Source organism: Giraffa tippelskirchi, chromosome 4 (genome assembly GCF_054371585.1).
Source record: "Giraffa tippelskirchi isolate mGirTip1 chromosome 4, T2T-mGirTip1v1.2.pri, whole genome shotgun sequence".
In the NCBI taxonomy this organism is placed as follows: domain Eukaryota; kingdom Metazoa; phylum Chordata; class Mammalia; order Artiodactyla; family Giraffidae; genus Giraffa; species Giraffa tippelskirchi.
In genome coordinates, this window is record NC_137278.1 from 64,938,397 (window position 1) to 64,954,956 (window position 16,560).

At 43.2% G+C, this 16,560-nt stretch overlaps 1 protein-coding gene across 2 annotated transcripts in view; it reads left to right on the top strand.

Annotated features, from left to right (window-relative positions):
- Positions 1–16,560, top strand: part of RTN4 (reticulon 4) — a 197,705-nt gene that overhangs the window by 11,556 nt on the left and 169,589 nt on the right. The window lies entirely within an intron of this gene.

Genomic DNA, 16,560 nt, shown 5'->3' on the forward strand with positions numbered 1-16,560 from the left:
AGGATCTCTTTTTCCACAGAGATTGTGTTTGCTCAGAGATAACATACAGGGTCTGCAACAGGAAAGGTGAGTTCCAGCCACCTGGGGTAGATACAAAAAAGAGAGTTGAAGTCCCTGTGCTTGAGAAACCCAAAACCTCCCAAAGAGACTAAAGCAATCCCCCAAGCATGAAGGAAGTGGCAGCTATTAAAGACAAGTGGATGTGAAGGTGGTGGATACCTGGGCTCGCTCTGGCCTTCTGAACTGGCCGAGGGGAGTGGACCAATGATCCACTCGTCTCCCTTCTGCCCTCTCTGCTTCCTTTCCTTCCTGCTGTATGTACAGCACTGTGCTAGATCCCGGGTGAGGATGGAAGTAGGAACTGGGCAGTGTCAGTGTGGAGGACTGGGGAGGACTGCTTTAAGGGCCATGTCATCCTGCCTGAAGGGGCAGGACCTGGACTTTTAACATCAGTATCATGGCCAACAAGCCTTGTCCTAGGGCATCCTTCTGGACAGACCACATCCTAACCTCAGCTTCTGTACCCATTCTGTTCCTTCACTTTTGCCTTTGAGTCTGAGTTACTTGCATGGATTCCACCTCCAGGTAGGCATCTTTCATTTGTTATCCCAGTGTCTGATTTGAAAAGACCCCAGACATCACCCCTGAGGCAAACGTTTGGCCCTGGACCCCCTTTCTCACCTGGTTTTGGTTCTGACAAGTTGCTTCAGTCCAGACGGAGCTTACAGGACTTCAGATTAACTGTGGAGACAACTCTTAGACCCAAACTAATTGGGAAAAAAAAAAGTGCTATGTTAATTATGAGATTTCAGAGGGCTTGATTTTGGTCCCCAGGGACAGTCAGGATTTGCATAAATGGGAAAGAGTAGAGAGTGCATTCTTGGCAGGAGGCAAGAACTCAGAGATGGGAATGTGCTTCAGGGAGCAGTAAACAGACCAGTTTGCTGGAAATATTCACTGAGTGCCTCCTGTGTGTGAGGCACAGAGAAGACACAAAGGAAGGGTAACGAGCGATCCTTGTCCTCAAGGATTCTGCAGGGTTCACATTCTGAAATGCCCTATCAGAACAGAAAGGCCTGGGGAGAGGCTGAGGAATGAAGGCGGAGGCAGGAACTGAGGGTGCAGGAAGGCATCGGCTCTCTTAGCACAGATATAAATGACGAAAAAAATGGTGTGCTCAGGACATAATCTTAGTAAAGCTGCAGATTACGTTTAAAACAAACATTTACAAAGAGGATTGGCAGGAGGAATGTGGGGAGAGAGGGAGCAGTTCCGTGTTGCAGAGCTTCTGAACTACTGCCATAAATTCAGCAAAAGTGGAGAGAGGATACCAGGGACCAAGCCTAGATGGATTTTAACAGCAGGCTCTCCAGCCAGCTGTTGCCCTGATGTTTGTTATGTTGCTATTGTGTCGGTGACCGTGGCAGCAAAGTCGTCCAGGCCTGTGGAGAGACCTTCCTAGGTTGTGACCTTCTTTGGCTTTTTGAACTTGTGGCAAGAAGTTGCTTTGGTTTCCTCTCCCTGACTACAGAGGAATGCCTGTGGTCTCTGAAATATAGTAACAGCTGACGGTACTCTGCGTCAAGTCAGCAGAAAAAATTACTAATCAGATAGGTGATTGGGTCCTTCCATTTGCTCTCCTGAATATAGCTACATTCCAGTGGTTTCTCTAAAGGAACTTAATTTGAATTTGCATTTCTTTTTTTTTTTTTTGATTTTTAAGGTTTGTTGGTATCATTTTATTTTATTTTTTTATAAATTTATTTATTTTAGTTGGGGGCTAATTACTTTACAATATTGTAATAGTTTTTGCCATACATTGACATGAATCAGCCATGGGTTTACATATGTTCCCCTTCCTGGACCCCCCACCCACCTCCCTCCCCATCCCATCCCTCTGGGTCATCCCATTGCCCCGGCCCTGAGCCCTTGTCTCATGCATCGAACATGGAATGGTGTTCTGTTTCACATATGATAATATACATGTTTCAATGCTATTCTCCCAGAACGTCCCACCCTCACCTTCTCCCTCAGAGTCCATAAAATTCTTCTATGCATCTGTGTCTCTTATTCTGTCTCGCATATAGGGTTATCGTTACCATCTTACAAATTCCATATATATGCATTAGTATACTGTATTGTTGTTTTTCTTTCTGGCTTACTTCACTCTGTATAACGGGCTCCAGTTTCATCCATCTCAGTAGAACCGATTCAAATGTATTTTTTTTAATGGCTGAGTAATATTCCATTGTGTATATGTACCACAGCTTTCTTATCCATTCGTCTGCTGATGGACATCTAGGTTGCTTCCATGTCCTGGCTATTGTAAACAGTGCTGCGATGAACATTGGGGTACACGCGTCTCTTTCAATTCTGGTTTCCTCGGTGTATATGCCCAGCAGTGGGATTGCTGGGTCATATGGCAGTTCTATTCCCAGTTTTTTAAGGAATCTCCACACTGTTCTCCATAGTGGCTGTACTAGTTTGCATTCCCACCAACAGTGTAAGAGGGTTCCCTTTTCTCCACACCCTCTCCAGCATTTATTGCTTGTAGACTTTTGGATAGCAGCCATTCTGACTGGTGTGAAATGGTACCTCATTGTGGTTTTGATTTGCATTTCTCTAATAATGAGTGATGTTGAGCATCTTTTCATGTGTTTGTTAGCCATCTGTATGTCTTCTTTGGAGAAATGTCTGTTTAGTTCTTTGGCCCATTTTTTGATTGGGTCGTTTATTTTTCTGGAATTCAGCTGCAGAAGTTGCTTGTATATTTTTGAGATTAATTGTTTGTCTGTTGCTTCGTTTGCTATTATTTTCTCCCATTCTGAAGGCTGTCTTTTCACCTTGCTTATAGTTTCCTTTGTTGTGCAAAAGCTTTTAATTTTAATTAGGTCCCATTTGTTTGTTTTTGCTTTTATTTCCAATATTCTGGGAGGTGGGTCACAGAGGATTCTGCTGTGATTTATGTCGGAGAGTGTTTTGCCTATGTTTTCCTCTAGGAGTTTTATAGTTTCTGGTCTTACGTTTAGATCTTTAATCCATTTTGAGTTTATTTTTGTGTATGGTGTTAGGAAGTGTTCTAGTTTCATTCTTTTACAAGTGGTTGACCAGTTTTCCCAGCACCACTTGTTAAAGAGATTGTCTTTTCTCCATTGTATATTCTTGCCTCCTTTGTCGAAGATAAGGTGTCCATATGTGCGTGGGTTTATCTCTGGGCTTTCTATTTTGTTCCATTGATCTATATTTCTATCTTTGTGCCAGTACCATACTGTCTTGATGACTGTGGCTTTGTAGTAGAGCCTGAAGTCAGGCAGGTTGATTCCTCCAGTTCCATTCTTCTTCCTCAAGATTGCTTTGGCTATTCGAGGTTTCTTATATTTCCATACAAATTGTGAGATGATTTGTTCTAGTTCTGTGAAAAATACCATTGGTAGCTTGATAGGGATTGCATTGAATCTATAGATTGCTTTGGGTAGTATACTCATTTTCACTATATTAATTCTTCCAATCCATGAACACGGTATATTTCTCCATCTGTTTGTGTCCTCTTTGATTTCTTTCATCAGTGTTTTATAGTTTTCTATATATAAGTCTTTTGTTTCTTTAGGTAGATATATTCCTAAGTATTTTATTCTTTTTGTTGCAATGGTGAATGGTATTGTTTCCTTAATTTCTCTTTCTGTTTTCTCATTATTGGAGTATAGGAATGCAAGGGATTTCTGTGTGTTAATTTTATATCCTGCAACTTTACTATATTCATTGATTAACTCTAGTAATTTTCTAGTAGAGTCTTTAGGGTTTTCTATGTAGAGGATCATGTCGTCTGCAAACAGTGAGAGTTTTACTTCTTCTTTTCCTATCTGTATTCCTTTTATTTCTTTTTCAGCTCTGATTGCTGTGGCCAAAACTTCCAAAACTATGTTGAATAGTAGTGGTGAAAGTGGGCATCCTTGCCTTGTTCCTGACTTTAGGGGAAATGCTTTCGATTTTTCACCATTGAGGATAATGTTTGCTGTGGGTTTGTCATATATAGCTTTTATTATGTTGAGATATGTTCCTTCTATTCCTGCTTTCTGGAGGGTTTTTATCATAAATGGATGCTGAATTTTGTCAAAGGCTTTTTCTGCATCTATTGAGATAACCATATGGTTTTTTTCTTTCAATTTGTTAATGTGGTGTATTACATTGATTGATTTGCAGATGTTAAAAAAACCTTGCATTCCTGGGATAAAGCCCACTTGGTCATGATGTATGATCTTTTTAATATGATGTTGGATTCTGTTTGCTAGAATTTTATTAAGGATTTTTGCATCTATGTTCATCAGTGATATTGGCCTGTAGTTTTCCTTTTTTGTGACATCTTTGTCTGGTTTTGGAATTAGGGTGATGGTGGCCTCATAGAATGAGTTTGGAAGTTTACCATCTTCTGCAATTTTCTGGAAGAGTTTGAGTAGGATAGGTGTTAGCTCTTCTCTAAATTTTTGGTAGAATTCCGCTGTGAAGCTGTCTGGTCCTGGGCTTTTGTTTGCTGGAAGATTTCTGATTACAGTTTCGATTTCCGTGCTTGTGATGGATCTGTTAAGATCTTCTATTTCTTCCTGGTTCAGTTTTGGAAAGTTATACTTTTCTAAGAATTTGTCCATTTCTTCCAAGTTGTCCATTTTATTGGCATATAGCTGTTGGTAGTAGTCTCTTATGATCCTTTGTATTTCTGTGGAGTCTGTTGTGATCTCTCCATTTTCATTTCTAATTTTGTTGATCTGATTCTTCTCCCTTTGTTTCTTGATGAGTCTGGCTAATGGCTTGTCAATTTTGTTTATCTTCTCGAAAAACCAGCTTTTAGTTTTGTTGATTTTTGCTATGGTCTCTTTTGTTTCTTTTGCATTTATTTCTGCCCTAATTTTTAAGATTTCTTTCCTTCTACTGACCCTAGGGTTTTTCATTTCTTCCTTCTCTAGTTGCTTTAGGTGTAGAGTTAGTTGATTTATTTGATTTTTTTCTTGTTTCTTGAGGTACGCCTGTATTGCTATGAACCTTCCCCTTAGTATTGCTTTTACAGTGTCCCATAGGTTTTGGGTTGTTGTGTTTTCATTTTCATTCGTTTCTATGCATAATTTTATTTCTTTTTTGATTTCTTCTGTGATTTGTTGGTTATTCAGAAGCGTGTTGTTTAGCCTCCATATGTTGGAATTTTTAATAGTTTTTTTCCTGTAATTGAGGTCTAATCTTACTGCATTGTGGTCAGAGAAGATGGCTGGGATGATTTCAATTTTTTTGAATTTACCAAGGCTAGATTTATGGCCCAGGATGTGATCTATCCTGGAGAAAGTTCCATGTGCACTTGAGAAAAAGGTAAAATTGATTGTTTTGGGGTGGAAAGTCCTGTAAATATCAATTAAATCTAATTTGTCTATTGTATCATTTAAAGTTTGTGTTTCCTTGTTAATTTTCTGTTTAGTTGATCTATCCATATGCGTGAGTGGAGTATTAAAGTCTCCCACTATTATTGTGTTATTGTTAATTTCCCCTTTCATACTTGTTAGTATTTGCCTTATATATTGTGGTGCTCCTATGTTGGGTGCATATATATTTATGATTGTTACATCTTCTTCTTGGATTGATCCTTTGATCTTTATGTAGTGTCCTTCTTTGTCCCTTTTCACATCCTTTATTTTAAAGTCTATTTTATCTGAAATGAGTATTGCGACTCCTGCTTTCTTTTGGTCTCCGTTTGCATGAAATATGTTTTTCCATCCCTTCACTTTCAGCCTGTGTGTGTCCCTAGTTTTGAGGTGGGTCTCTTGTAGACAGCATATATAGGGGTCTTGTTTTTGTATCCATTCAGCAAGCCTTTGTCTTTTGGTTGGGGCATTCAACCCATTTACATTTAAGGTAATTATTGATAAGTATGATTCCGTTGCCATTTACTTTGTTGTTTTGAGTTCGTGTTGAAACATCCTTTCTGTATTTCCTGTTTAGAGAAGATCCTTTAGCATTTGTTGGAGAGCTGGTTTGGTGGTGCTGAATTCCCTCAGCTCTTGCTTGTCTGTAAAGCTTTTGAATTCTCCTTCATATCTGAATGAGATCCTTGCTGGGTACAGTAATCTGGGTTGTAGATTATTCTCTTTCATTACTTTAAGTATGTCCTGCCATTCCCTTCTAGCCTGAAGGGTTTCTATTGAAAGATCAGCTGTTATCCTTATGGGGATCCCCTTGTGTGTTATTTGTTGTTTTTCCCTTGCTGCTTTTAATATTTGTTCTTTGTGTTTGATCTTTGTTAATTTGATTAATATGTGTCTTGGGGTGTTTCGCCTTGGGCTTATCCTGTTTGGAACTCTCTGGGTTTCTTGGACTTCTGTGACTATTTCTTTCCTCATTTTAGGGAAATTTTCAACTATTATCTCCTCGAGTATTTTTTCATGGCCTTTCCTTTTATCTTCTTCTTCTGGGACTCCTATGATTCAAATGTTGGGGCGTTTCATATTGTCCCAGAGGTCCCTGAGGTTTTCCTCATTTCTTTTGATTCTTTTTTCTTTTTTCCTCTCTGCTTCGTTTATTTCCATCATTCTATCTTCTACCTCACTTATCCTATCTTCTGCCTCCGTTATTCTACTGTTGGTTCCCTCCAGAGTGTCTTTTATCTCCTTTATTTCATTATTCATTCTATATTGACTCCTTTTTATTTCTTCTAAGTCCTTGATAAACATTTCTTGCATCTTCTCAATCTTTGTCTCCAGGCTATTTATCTGTAACTCCATTTTGCTTTCAAGATTTTGGATCATTTTTATCATCATTATTCTAAATTCTTTTTCAGATAGATTCCCTATCTCCTCCTCTTTTGTTTGGTTTTGTGGGCATTTCTCATTTTCCTTTACTTGCTGAGTATTTCTCTGCCTTTTCATCTTGTTTAGATTGCTGTGTTAGGCGTGGCCCTTCTGTATTCTGGTAGTATGAAGTTCCTCTTTATTGTGGAGGTTCCTCACTGTGGTTGGGGTTGGACAGGTGGCTTGTCAAGGCTTCCTGGTTGGGGGAGCTTGTGTCGGTGTTCTGGTGGGTGGAGCTGGATTTCTGCTCTCTAGAGTGCAATGGAGTGACCAGTATTAATTTTTGAGATGTCTATGGATTTGGTGTGCCTCTGGGCAGCCTGTATATTGATGCTCAGGTCTATGTTCCTGTGTTGCTGGAGAATTTGTGTGGTATGTCTTGCTCTGGAACTTATTGGCTCTTGGGTGGAGCTTGGTTTCAGTGTATATATGGAGGCTATTGGATGGTCTCTTATTAATTAATGTTTCCCCTGGCTTTCAGTCTTATTCTTGCAGTAGCCTCAAGACTTCTCCTTCCATACAGCCTCAATAATAAAACTTTTAGGTTAATGGTGAAAAGATTCTCCACAGTGAGGGATACCCAGAAAGGTTCACTGAGTTACATGGAGAGATGAAGTGGGGGGGGGTGGGTTGAGGTGACCAGGAGGGGAAGAGGGGAATTCAAATGTGGAGAGAGCAATCTAGCCAGTAAGCACTTCCCTCTGTGCTTTCCACAGTTTGGAACCCTCAGAGTGGTTCACAGAGATACATAGAGAGGGGGGAGGAAGGTAATAGAGGTGAGCATGAGTAGAAAGGGAGGAATCAAGAGGGGAGAGAGAGATCTGGGCAGTATCCTGTTCCTGAAGTGTTCTCCGGTACCCAGATCACCCTCAGAGATTCACAGAATTGGGTTGAGAAGAGAAGGAGGAGGGTGGGAGATAGAGGTTCCCTGGGGGAGAAGAAAGAGCATCAATAGGGGGAGAGAGTGATCAGGCCAGTGATCACACTCCTGAGTAAAAATGGGTCCTAAAGATTGGGTTCTTAAATGTACAAAATTGATATCAAATATGTAAAACAAAGATTAAAAATCTAGAGTAGAGGTTAGACTCTTATAAAACTTACAATATAAAAAAAAAAAGAAAAAAGGAAACAGTGTAAAAAGAAAAAAAACAGTAAAACAGTAAAAAAAAGTAAAACAGAAAAAAACATTAAAAAAAGAAAACACAAAAGGTATAAGATATATGTATGTAGTTTGCTTCAAAAATAGGGTTTTTTTTTTTGCAAGTTAATAGTGGGTTATGAAAATGAAAGTTAAAGGTGTAATAGAGGACTTGAAGAAAAAGGAAAGAAGAGAAAAAAAATTTTTTTAATTTAAAAAGAAAATTAAAAAAATAATAATAATAATAGTAAAAAAAAAAATATATCCCGGACTTTCTCTGGAGCTGTTTGTGAGCAGTGTGGGGTCTGCTCAGTTTCAGATAGATCCTTATTCCTGCTTATACTTTTCAAGATCTATAGGTCCTTTTCAATGCAGTCGGTATTAACTACAGGGATTTTAATCTGTTGGCCTGTCCCTTCCAAAGCGCTTCCCTCTGTTTATTTGGCTTCTGTTTGGAGATCTCTTCAGTATCTAATTTCCGCCCTGCAACAAAGCGGTGGAGGTGATCTCTTTAGGTTCGCTTGTTCAATCGTGCTGTGGGGAGGAAGGAACACTGCAAATCTGGCGTGTGTGTGGTAAGCTCGCAGTGTCTCGGCCGCACTAGGTTCGCCCCCGCTCACGGCGTGTGTGCTTTCCCCGTCTACTCTGCTCAGGCTTCAGGTTACTCGGCCGGGGAGCGGGCCCTGAGCTGCGTGCACTTCCCAGGTCTAAGCCGCTCAGGTTCAGGCTCCCGGTTACTCCACAAAGGCGCAGACTCGGTTTCGCCCACGGCTTGTGCCGTTCCCGGTCGGAGCTGCTCAGGCGGCCAGGAGTTTGGCGAGCGCGCTCCCCCCTGTTGGAGCGGTGCGGCTTATCACCTCCCTGGTCCCCGCCTCGGTTTACCGGCGCGTCCGGCTCCGGTGTGCTTTGTGTCGGTTCTGGGGAGCTGGTCTCTGGCTGCGACCCTCCCGGCGGCTGTCGACCCTCCGGGATCTCAGGCAGTCTTTGCTTAGAAACTGGGAGCCTGTTTGCAGTTTGGTAGGGGGTGCCCTCTCTGGGGCCGAGTTTGCCCCTTTCCGGCTCTGGCTGGCCCCGCCTGCCCGCTGTGTCCGGCGGGGGATGGGGCGGTCCGCAGCCGGCTAGCTCTCCTCTGGTATCGCTCAGTCCTTTGTTCTGTGAGCGGGCCGGCAGTGCCTTAGAGTTGGGCTTTTCGCGGGATAGTTCTCTCTCTCTGGCTGTCCCACAGTTTAGGTTACTATCTCACGTTAGCTCCCTCAGATTGCCCTCGGGGCACTCGGGCCCGGTCCTTACCCTAGGCAGTGCCGCCCGCTCCTCTCCGTTCAGCCCGCACTTGCTGGTGGCGGATGATGCGAGCGTCTGGGGTTCTTTGCTGGGAGTTGCTTTAGGCACGTAATCTGTGGATTTTATTTATTTTTTCCTCCCAGTTACATTGCCCTCCGAGATAAGAAATCTTCCCCCACACCCGCCGGTGAGAGGGTTTCCTGGTGCTTGGAAATTCCTCCTCTTTTACGACTCCCTCCCCGGGACGGGTCTCCGTCCCTAACTCTTTTGTCTCTCTTTTTATCTTTTATAATTTCTCCTACCTCTTTTGAAGATAATGTGCTGTCTTTGTGGAAGCCTGACGTCCTCTGCCAGCCTTCAGAAGTAGTTTTGTGAAGTTTGGTCAGCGTTCAGATGTTCTTTCGATAAATTTGTGGAGGAGAGAGTGGTCTCCCCGTCCTATTCCTCCGCCATCTTCTGAATTTGCATTTCTAAAGAACTGGTACATCATCACTTCAGGTACAATTAAAAATAGCAAGATATGAAATAAGAGTATAGGTCAACAAGAAAAGGAATATTCATTCAGCAGACATTTTTGTCCCGTATTATAGTTAAGTCACTTTGCTACATGCAAAGCCAGTTGCCTATTTATCAGTGCCTCCCTTGTACTATGCTCTTAAATGCATAAGATCAGGACACTACCCAACTAAGTGAGCAAAGAATTCCAGGTTCAAGTTCTTCCAGTGGAAGACCATCTAATGGAGGGAGATGAGAGAAGGGATTTCTTCAGTGGTCTCTGGTAGCCATTTGGTCTCACCCTCTCTGAACTTTGTGAGGCTACCAAGTTTCATAAGAAAAGGCCCTTGACCAGGGCTGTGTATGCAGGAGGCCATTGGACCATGAGAGGTGGGAGAATAATCTAACTAGCAGGAAACAAAACCCAAGGTCAGATCCTGCAGAGTGGTGGAAGCAGACTCCCATGATGAAGCTGGTTCCTTTTACAACAGCAAGCAGGGGCCCTGCAGGTTCTCAGCTCAGGTTCAGTAAACTGAATCTGAACTAGCCTACTGGGTCGAAAGGTGTATGCTCAGGAACTGGCCAGGGGAGCCTGAGAGCCAGAATCTGGGGATAGGCAGGTACCAAGCATGGACATGGTCCTGTGGTTGAGTCCAGAAGGCCCTAGGGAGGAAGGTGTGCTGTGGGTTCTCTCTGTCTATAATCCTGCTCAACTCCTTTGAGAACCAGACACAATCAAGAGAGGAAGAGTTGGCACAGAATGGGGTTGGAGCCCAGCCTGGGGTTTCTGCATGTGAACTTCCTGGTGGCCCCAAACATAGTGCTCTCCATTGTAGGACTAATCTTTTTTTTTTTAATTGGGATTTCTACCAAGATGAATCGTTTGTTAGAACAGTTCAGGTCCAGAAAGAGTGAGCACTGTGATGCCCCTGGGTTTCTGTTTGGGTAGTGCTTCTGACTCACTCAGAGAATCAGGTCATCTTGTGTACCTCAGTTTCTCCTACCCACGTAAACAGGATGCAACTTGCCAGATTCAGATCACAAGGCTGTGGGAAACTTACTTAATGAAAGTAAAGAGTGTGTTCATATTCGTAATATCTTTGAGGGGGGCAGGGTTTCTATAGGAGAGATACATGGCGGTCTGAAAAGCTTCTTTACAAGTGAGGCCCATTTCATTGTTTGTGTCAGCGTCTCTTTTCTCCCCTCCCCACTTCAAATCATCTCCATGTTGTCATACACTCCCAAGGATAATATATTAATAATAATAATAGCTATTATTTATTGACCATAAGGGCTTCCCTTGTGGCTCAGCTGGTAAAGAATCCACCTGCAATGTGGGAGACCTGGGTTCAATCCCTGGGTTGGAAAGATCCCCTGGAGAAGGGAAAGGCTACCCATTCCAATATTCTGGCCTAGAGAATTCCATGGACTGTATAGTCCATGGGGTCACAAAGAGTCGGACACAACTGAGCGACTTGCACTTTCCTTGACCAACTCTGTGCCAATCACTTTGCTATATATTATCTTGAATTCTTAAAACAGACATGAAAGATAAGTATTATTAATCCCTCTTTATACTTGTGGAAGCTGAGGCCTAGGGAGGTGAATGGAAAGGGAAGAAGTGACCCAGCAATTACATAAGTAGTGAGCCAGGATTGCAACTCAGGTTCACCCGGCTCCAAGGCCATACACTCTCCACTACACCCCACCAGCTCCTAGCCACTCTTCTCAGATTGCTGAGGGCAGATGAATGGAATCTGCCCAGAGGAGGCAGCTCCTAGTAGAAAGGTGACGCAGAGTACACAGTGTTCAGCACAACGTCGGCAGTGCCCACACTCACCCCACAGATGTGGCCGAGGCTGCTCGTGGTGGGCCCAGTGCAGTGTCTTTTCCTTGGTCTTTGGCAGAAATGCCATCTGAGACTGAACCCACCCTTTCTTGTGTAAAAGCCTGCATGTTCCTAGTTCCCAGCTGTGTGGAGGGGCTCAGGAAAGGAATGAATTATCTCCTGGGGCAGGCTCATCCCACATTCAGGTCTCCCCACCTTCCTGTATTTTGGGGATCCAGCAAGCCCCCTACATGCCCACCTCATTGCTTGTTCAGAGGGAGGAAGGCAGGCTGGTGACATGGGGCACCAGGGATTGGGCCTCTGTACTCCTGCTGCTTCTCGAAGGCCCAGCTTTCTGGCACTGTAGCTTACCTGGAAGCTGTTAACTCTGCCCTAGTTCATTTTATTGCAGGCATACTTATCCTTTCTGTGATAGCTTTCAGACAATAGGTGTGGTGGCTGATGAGTTGAAACCCGTCTTAATTATGCACCGAAGCAGACTTGAGAAGTGTTATAACTCGCTTAATGATAACAGCTTGCCAAACAATTTCCAAGGCTCTCAGCGTAGCCAGGCCCTAATGGTCATACATCTGCTCCTGAAAGGGATTTGCCATTTGGAAATGCAAATGCTTGGCTCTGACAAATGGCACCCTGACACAATCATTCGAGTGCTCAATGTCCTCTGAATGTCATTGTCTAATGATTGGTATTGATTTTGGTAGCTCTTTCAAAGGCTGAGCTGTCAGCAGCCCCTTTGGTGGGGGTGATCATAGCCTTTGATTCCTGGGGAGTTGCTGCTGGTTTTATTGATGCTTTGTTAGAACCAGAATTCCCTAGGGTCTATCATTAGCTCTCCAGAGGAGTTTTTATATACACCAGCCAGAATACTTGTGAAATTTCTATACTGTGTAATCACCATCAATGTTGTATAAGACTTTCTTTTTCCTACTTGCACTGATCACCACCTTAATACTTAGTTACTTAGGTAAGGATGCATGAAAAGGCAGAAATTTAGAGCTCATTCTTATATACAAGAAACATTCTGTTTTTCCAACTTTCTAGCCTTCTCCCACAATGATGTATTCCAAATAACGTGTTTCTTTCCTGGTATCTAAAATTTACCTCTTTAAGTAAAAAAATTAATTTTTCAACGTTTAAAAATTAGCTGTTAAGCTTTTATAGCCTTGGTTTCTTAAATATTACATATTTAATATAATTTTTAATTTAATGACTGAAAATGTTCACTACCAGAGATTGTGCAGTACTGCTGTCAGTCAGTGATAGTCTGAAGGCAACTGAAAGGCGTGGGGTTGGCCCTTTGTCCCCGGATAGTTAGAGTGTCTGAGCTTTTGTTTCTCTGAATCTTTCGCCTCCTGCACTCTCATTTCTCCCTGCTGCCACATGTTCCGTGGCTTCTAATCCACAGCCTTATTTCTCAGAAAGGAGCAAGGACTCAGCAATAGCTCTTCCCTTCTAGAGGAGTTCAGCACATGGGCTTTGTGACAGCAGCCTACTGCTCACAGGTCCTCTGCATTTACTTCAGAATTCACAGCTTTGCTGTTGATGGGAGGGGAGGAGGAGGCCGAGCCCCAGCTCTCCAGTGGCCTCAACACTGAGCGGAGCTGCTGTTTGGGGAAGTGCATCCCAGCCTGTCTGGGGACCTGACAGGTTAGAGATCCGTGGTATGGACGATGTGTCCTTTATTTCCTGGTCTGACTTTGACAGAGCCAATGCTCTCATTTCTGTTGGTCTCACAGCTGATGGTTCATGGAGAAATGTAAACTTTCCCCCTCCAGTCTCTGTTTTGGCCCTTATATGCCACCCCTTGGATGGGTGGTTGATGCCGATATCATAGCAAAGAACTGGCTGTCCAACTTCTGAGCACTTCTGAGGACCCTTTGGTAACCTAGTCTCTGATGTTTCATCTGTCATTTAAAAAAAAAATTTTTTTTTTTAATTAATTTATTTGGCTGCACCAGGTCTTAGTTGCAGTCTTCAGGATTTTCCATCTTTGTTGCAGCATGCAGGATCTTTTTAGTGGCGTGCAAACCCTTAGTTGCGGCATGCAGTTGCAGCATGCAGTTGCGGCATGTGGGATCTAGTTACTTGACTAGGATTCGAACCCGGGTCCCCTGAATTGGGAGCTGAGTCTTAGTCTTAGCCACTGGACCACCAGGGAAGTCCCCTCTTGCCTGTCTTTAGAGGACAGAGTCATCTATCTGTACAATATCCACCTCATTTGCTAACTTGTTTACACTGCCATTTCTCTCTTTTTACACTGGGAGTCTTTTCTGTGAGATAGCTCTAGGCTGGGCCAGATAGGTATGTGATATCTGCCCACTTTGACTGCCTCTTTTCCTGTCTCACTTTTTCACACCATTGTTTTCCTCTTCAGCCAAGTGTTTTGGTTTTCTTCACATGCCCTTTCCTACCTTCCCAGTTCCCAGGCCTCCAGTCTCCTTTTCCCTCCACACCCCACTGCCTGTCTGAACATGTATGGCCCAGGCAAGAGTCTGTTCACCTTCCCTACTACTCACCTTTTCCTACAAACTGACTACTCCATGGTCATTCACTTGTGAGCTTTGCATTTTCCAAGAGGAGAGTGAATTATTTGGTACATGTATTTGCTTGTCAAACATGTACCTTCTATGATCAAAGTGTTGTGAAAGGCACCACAGAGGAGTAATATTTTGAAGATACACCTTTCCAGAAACTCAGAACAGACTGTTGGCAGTTATTTTTTTCTGAGAATCTCCTAAAATTTTATGGGGAAAAAAAAATAGAAGAATTTTGGGACTTAAATTGAGCTCTTACATTGTAAGCAACTCACTTATGTTCATAATTATAAATTAAGAGAGGAGACATCTCATGGGTAATCCTAATACCCTTAGGTGGAGAAGGAACTTACTGAGGGATAGGAGAAAAGTTACATTCTTATCCGTCCTGACGTTGGACTTTAGCTCATGGTTGGTAGGAGTAAGGCATGGGAAGGTAGTGTTCAACACTCTCTTGTCTACCTCTGGGAATGCTTTGCTTACCTGCAGATGGAACTGTATATGAAGAATATCAGGTTTCCTTGGGAGGTGGGAGGAGTCTTATAGGAATGAGCAACTGTTATCACTGGTGAAGAAAGGAGCTTTCCCTTCTGTGATGAGAGCCAGGAGCAAAAACTGTGAGAGCAGACTCATGGTGAGCACTGGGCCAGGCAGGGGCAGGGTTCTGGTCTCCTGCTGCCAGTGGCAGTGAGCTCCAGGACTCCTCCTCCACCCATGGTGGCAGGGAAGGGTTACAGAGAAGGGCTGTTGTCCTGTTGGGCCGTGGAGTCAAGGGGCACGTTTTTGATCTTAGACTCCCAGGAGCAGGTGGAGAATCAGGACTTAAAGCCATTACAGTTGTGCCCTAAATTGTTTTCCAAGTCGTGGTGGATAGAGAAAACTACAATTGAAAACTACTACTACCTTCTTCTTGTAAAGAAGAACAAACTATGTCACTGGTCCTCAAAGAGAATGACTCTGTTTCGGGTGGTTAGGGAAACACACATACACACATAATACAGGGGAGTGGACAGAGTTGGGGTGATGGGTAAGGAGAGGAAACATTGCCTGTAGGGGAACTGAGTGCGGGGTTGGCCAACCTTTGTGATCTGAATGGGAAGAGCCGTGTTGAGGCCTCCTTGGAAATCCCTTAAGGTGATTGGTAGTGTTTGTTCCTCTTCGTGGCATAAATGCTTTGGATACTGCTGATGAGGAGATGAAGACTGAACCTTCCTCATTCACTCTAGCCAGATGAAATCATTAGTATCCTAGAGTATTTTCTTACTAGTTAATATGGAAACTTTCCCATCTGGTTTTCTCTGGCCAGCACAGAGATAAATGCTGATGACGCCAGGGACTTAAACTTAGCAGAGTTCAGGTAAAACCAGCTGTCTGGGGGGATGGGGCCATGACCACTAGTCAGGGTGCTCTCATTCCATATAATTGGCATCTGCTAGGTGGTGCAGAATCTAGAAGACCAGTGACGGTGGGGATCATACAGATAACCAGATATGACTTCCATTCTCTCTTACACGAAGAATCTGAGGACCAGTGAAGATAAAGTGAAAGTGTTAGTTGCTCAGATGTGTCTGACTCTTTGCAACCCCATGGACTGTAGCCTACCAGGCTCCTCTGTCCATGGGATTATCCAGACAAGAATACTGGCATGGGTTGCCATTCCTTTCTCCAGGGGCTCTTCCCAACACAAGGATCAAGCCTGGGTTTCCTGCACTGCAGGCAAATTCATAACCATAAAATCTCGCCCAAGTTCAGGGTTGCAGAACCAAGGAAAAAACTCAGGTCCTACATTTGCTGGGTCACTTTTTCACCTCTACTGTGGTGTAGCCTTAGAATACAGTGTTCCCAAGCTAGACTGGGCTATAGTGCTTGACTCAAGAAGTGCTTGACTCTATCTTGGCCTTGATAGAATATAGAATGAAGCCATGCATTCAGGTCCAATCATCATTATACTTTAGTGCAGAGAGTGATAGCTTTCTCTTACATAAACCAGGCGTAGGATAGGATTTAAGACTAACTTGCTCCCATCCCTCCTACTGGTAGAAAACCTTCCCCCTTCTTTCCTCCTGCTCTGCCCTAAAGCACATGCCCACCTTGGTTAGGGCAGCATCTTTGTTAGTGTTGAGCCTAGAAGAACACCGTGCTAACGCTCCTCTTTGGACCATGTCAGGATTTCCTAGACAAGACATATCTTTGAGCCTTTTCTGTATTTTTCTAATTGCCATTTCTGTGATGGAAGTGAAACTCAAGATGTTTCAGATTAAATCTCATAATCCTTTCTTCTTCTTCACACCTAAGAAATCAAGAATAGAGAAGGAAAAGCTATAATGTATTCCTCTGCCAGCCAATGGGGTCCCTGATGACTAACAGGGTCAGTGTCTTTAGAAAAACTGACCCTAAGAAAATGCATTTGGACAACCTACCCTATAGCACAGGGAACTA